The 5,595-nt window shown below is 37.6% G+C and overlaps 1 long non-coding RNA gene across 1 annotated transcript; it reads right to left on the bottom strand.

Moving 5' to 3' along the window:
- Positions 1 to 821: 821 nt before the first annotated feature.
- Positions 822 to 4,945, bottom strand: LOC121877512. Its single transcript, XR_006091008.1, has 4 exons — positions 4,806 to 4,945; positions 2,557 to 2,712; positions 1,602 to 1,802; positions 822 to 926 (listed from the first exon to the last, which is right to left on the bottom strand). It is a non-coding gene; the product is annotated as an uncharacterized LOC121877512 (long non-coding RNA).
- Between the last annotated feature and the right edge of the window lie 650 nt (positions 4,946 to 5,595).

Below are 5,595 nucleotides of genomic sequence, written 5' to 3'. Positions count from 1 at the left end.
CTCAACATCCGCTCCATACTCTATCTCAGCATCACGGAACCTCGTCATCTTCGTAGCCGTCAGTGGTGTTGCAGACCTGGCCATCTCCTTGATCTTGTCGGCGCTTTTAACTATAGAATGCACCGTAGAGGGAGCCAAGCCGTGCACGCGCCCAATCACTGACGTTCCTTCTCCGTGTTCATGTCTTTTTACGATATCCAATTTCATGTCCAACGTAACTGCCACACGTGATCTCTTGGTAACATTGCTGGGAGTTTTAGCAGCTGGTCGCTTAGGCATTGCGAGATCACACAAAACACAACTGCGAGATTACACAAAACTACACGCCAGCATGTGAGAGACTGAGGCGAGCGGGGGTGTATGACGGAGGAATATGTACACACGCTGTCCTACGCTACAGTTGAGGCGTGCGGTTCAAAACTTTTGCTCGCAAGAATTTGCGAATAAATGGGGCAACCATCGCGAATAGTGGAAATGGGTAACAATAAATTGATTGCGGATAAACGGGGTTACAAATACCAAGGCTATGAATAACGGGGTTTGCCTGTACATCTAATTTGGCATATATGATTCCTTCAGGCTACACTCTTAACACTTCTCATCATTATTAATTAGAATTTGAGTGCACATTCCTGAAGTCAAGACCCTCATAACAACTGTGATAAATCCTAAATATCTTGCAGTAAAAACAACCAATAAATAGTACAGTAGTATGTAGTGCGATATACGTACAGGTTGGCCGTGAGCTTCTCTTGAGCGGACAAGACAGCCGGGGAGTAAAGCACCAGGGCACCAGGTTCATCAGGGTCATGCAATGATCGCCTCACACCATTACGACGGATCCCCAAGCATCGAGATCCTCGACTTACATAATTAGGGATGGGAATCTTAAATGGCTTGGCGAGAATTTTCCGAATCAAATCCTCCTGATAAAAGGAAATTTTTGTATTAGCAGTTACAGCAACAACATAAAATACTGTCTATACCTGTACAGTATCCCACTATGCACAGTCGTGAACAAAAGTCCTGTTGCCGATTTTGCTGCTCCATGAACCCCAAGATTAAGACTCGTGAATCTCAAGCATTTATGGACAGAATAATGCATCATAATGCATCAGTGTCTACTGCTTCAGGTTCATGAGTCTGAATCTCAGGGTTCATGGAGCAGCAGAAAAGGCGACAGGACTTTTGACCGTGACTGTACATGATAAGTGTTACAAATGAGAAAAAATTAATCTTTAGCCTGGGGAAGCTCAAGAAACAGCTACATAAACAGCAAAGAGTTAGAGGAAATGATACCTAAGATAATAGTACAAGTTCAAAAGATGACAAGAAAAGGCTAAAGTTGCATATAGTAATTCCTAAACACAGTTGCAGACATACAGTACTATACAAGGCAAATGCATAAATAGCTACCTTTATAAAACAGCAATGAATTTATCATTAGTCTGTGATCCTGCTCAGAAATTTAAAAGGAGATTCCCATGCCTTTAATATTACAACTTTTTTAACTACATTAGTAAAATAAGCTAGAGACGATAAACTTTGGGTAAAAATACATTAAGAGGAGAAGTGGTGCACTTCTATGGATGTGATCTTACATGAGAAGAAGTTTGTCCTGTCGGAGTATTAACAATTGGTACAAGAGGAGCCCGATAGGGAGAGACCAGGAGCCCTGGCCCTGCCTTTTCTACCACCTTTTGCCTCTTAGAATCTGACTGGCTAACAGCCACTTTTGGGCCAATTGTGAAACCACAGTCATTCTTCCGTTTAAGCAACTGACTTGGGGCATGGCTCCGCCTCTGTGGAAATTGATAACAAAAGTGCTAATTAAAATGCAGAATGGGGATCTGACAACAAAATTGTGGCTAACCCATGGAAGCATAGGAAATGGATATAAAACATTGATGATGATGAATATCTGTTAAAATCAGTGTCTAAGTGTCCATCTTAACATCTTTCCGTTCACACACACACACACCAGCATATTCAGTATTACATGCCATTTTTTACTAAAATATTCATTTATCTCTTAACTAGTTACATGGGAGATATCAGGGAGTATATCATAAACAATCTTCACTAACTAATAAGTTCTAAAGCCACATTACGGTACAGTGGCTGATGTGTGTTACCACTGTCTAGTGTTATTCATGATTCAAACAGTTATGAGCATCAATTTACATCCATCAGAAATAACAAATACAGGGTCATATTTTTATTTGAGAACCTTAAATTATTTTTACATTTTAGGAAGTGCAATAAACAGTAACCTAAAAATCGGTAGGAATAAAGTGTAATCACAAAAATGTATTTATGTCCTTCACAATGATATGATCAAACTCTTTAGGTTCCTGTTTATTGCATGTCCTAATATAGAGTTATCATTTTGGGTCCTAGAATATAAAAGTTACCCTGTACAGTATATAGGTGAAGATCCCAATAAAACTCCTTTACAATGGAGCATCATTCTAGAAATTTACCTCACTACTCTAGACAAGTCAGAACTGTACTGTAACATAATGTACACAGCAAAGAATGGCCTCTTAAACTTACCATTGTAATGTAACTTTTCCCCGACTAATTACACTAAGCAACTCGTGTGTTCCATAGCTATTGATCTTAACCAATTCCTTCCATCCTCCATGACAGCTACACTAATGGGCTTCAGCATCCACTGGAAGCGTAGTACTGTACTGTACACTCTGGAATCTGGAATAAAAAAAAAAATCAACCGGGGGATCTAGGGGGCGGAGCTCCACGCATAGGTTAGATAAACTTTAATTTTGTCATTCCTGTATTTATATATCCAACCTAACCTAACCTAACCCAACCTAGCCACAGAACCCAGGAACTATATCTAACTTAACCGAGGGGTCAGGGTTAAATTCCTAAGATTCCCTGGAGATCCGAAATTAAAATAATACCCGAAGTAGGTTAGTTCATTTTCGAGGGAAGTGTCATATAAGAAAAGTGTCTTAAAATTGTCTAAACCATCAGAAAAACACATTGCTCAACTCAAGAGCCGTGGTTGGTCAACACTACAAACTGACTGATTCTAGACTCACATACACACTAACACATTAGACCTATATCTTGCCATAGCTACATGGTAAATACTGCCAGTCTATCATGCAGTTCCAAAGGCCCCCATTAGGTATTTTTGCATTTACACATTCCACATTCCTACCACTAATCTATTATCATATTCTAATAAGACGTATAATTATAACAGAGGTTACAACCAAAAATGTCTATTCCATTAAATCGCCATTATTGCCTACCTCACCTCTCAGACTGCGTGTCTCCTTCATAAATCATCACGCGCATGCGTTCCCATACACGTCACGCGACCAATCAAAAGCGTTTTTTGGAGGGCAACCAATTAAAACGATTTGTGGTTTAATTCGTGGTATTTTTGGCCCAATCAAAATCGATTTATATTTTGGGTCTCATATTTTGAAATTCAAATTCATTTCCGACCATGGAAGTCTGTGATGGGTGTCACTTAAATTATATGGAGTTGCAGGATGAAACGAAGAACTATAGTATTTATCGCTGTGTTTCCAACCCAGTAAAAAGACTGAAATATCAAGAAAACACACTGTATGCGGCATTGTGTAAGAATCTGAGAATCCAACGACGAACAAGAACCAGCCCAATAAGGTAAGAAATAGGTGATTCCATCATATGGTGCGAGTCAGTTAGGTTAGGTCAGGTTTGGTTTTTGTTTTTCTAGTGTGTTTTGGTGTATTTTTTATTCGCTTAGCCATTATTTTTTTTTTAAAAACGTCCCACGGAAAAAAAAAAAAAACGATAAAAAACAGCCAATTTCCGACGGAAATGAAGGTCATATTCGGTCTAAACACACACAAATACAATAGAAAAATATATTTTTGACTTTCTAACAGAGTGGGAGGTGAAAGTGCATATTTACCCCCCATTATTGTCAAGAAAAATTTTTACCACACATTATTATAAGAGGAGAAAAAGTCGTATACTTACACCCATGACAGCTGACCTTGACCTCTCTATCTCAACATTCCGGTAAATACCTCCTGCGGGAGCCACGAATTACCCAAAAGTACCCAAAAGTATAGCAAATAAGGGTAAAATCTTAACGAATATCTGTTATACATACACAAAACATGTTTAATAATATTTTTAGTGTAATTTTGTAAAAATAATTTGTAAGATGAAATAATAAACAGCGAAAAACTTTCAGTATTGGCGAACGTTGAATTCCAAAGAGTTGGTGAACAAGGGAGATAACTCAGATTCATCGTGATGCACTTCGCTAACCTAACCTAACCTAACGAAAAGTAAATCCTACGGCTGTGTTAAATACCCCAAAGTAACAGAAACATCGGTAATTATATCTCCATTTTGGATAGGTGACTCTTTGGAATTTAGCATTTTTCGCTGTTTATTATTTCATTATTTTGACATTTCAATGAAAACATTATTAATCAGGTTTTATTGATGTAAAACATATATTCGTTAAGATTTTACCCTGATTTAATATACTTTTGGATACTTTTGGGTAATTCGTTGGACAGCGTCCTGCTGTTCACTGAATAACCAAACCTAATTTATATCACCGACATTAATTAAAAATGCTAATAATAATATGGTGCAGCATGAATATAAACAATGTAGGTATACAGAGTACGTAGGCCGTGGGAGGGTAGTTACCTGTGTGCAGACAGTAACAGGTAAACAATGTTAAACAGCAAGGCAACTTGACCAAGAACCGCCGACAAAGCTGTCAGTATATCTTACATGACATGACGATTAATTCTCACCTTAGTCGTGGGATTGTTGGTAATGAAATGGCACCGTCAGATTAGTCTACTCTCTCTTTTACATCTTCAAACATGTCGAAAAACTTCACCTTTTTGGACAATTTACATAAAAAGACTCAGAGGTAAATCATACAATGGTGGCGGTCTATAAGTAGTACAACATGTCTTTCTTATGAGATTAATATCCGTAAACACTATTTATTTTGCAATATAAACTATTGTATAAGAGAGTTTATAAATGTCCAATGCTCTTTTGTTTTACGTTCTCTCACTTATTTCAGGAATTTATTTGTTTTCATCAGAGACAAACACTATTATAAGAAAGACAGGAAAGCCAGGCGGAAACCGCGTGAGCCACATAGCATATAGTTGGCCGCGGGGTCAACCAGTGTGCAAGGCGCGGGTCGTCTGTACGTTGTAATGGCACAGTGGTTCCCAACCTTTTTTCTAGCGACCCCAATCATGCACCTCGAGCCATGACCGCGACCCCCCCACTGGTTAAGGTAAATATATATATATATATATATATATAAATATATATATATATATATATATATATATATATATATATATATATATATATATATATATATATATATATATATATATATATATATATATATATATATATACACACACACATACAAAAAGTCCTCCCTTGATAAACCTTTAAAGCATACACTTGAACACTATATTATTGAATGTGACACTGTTAAAGACTTCAGGCCACCTGACTTATTGTATCTTGAACTATGTAATTACTTCATTGAATCAGGTGTGCTTGAGGACA

The sequence above is a fragment of the Homarus americanus genome, unplaced genomic scaffold (genome assembly GCF_018991925.1).
Source record: "Homarus americanus isolate GMGI-L3 unplaced genomic scaffold, GMGI_Hamer_2.0 scaffold57151, whole genome shotgun sequence".
Taxonomy (NCBI): domain Eukaryota; kingdom Metazoa; phylum Arthropoda; class Malacostraca; order Decapoda; family Nephropidae; genus Homarus; species Homarus americanus.
This window is presented reverse-complemented; position numbering and strand designations above follow the sequence as displayed.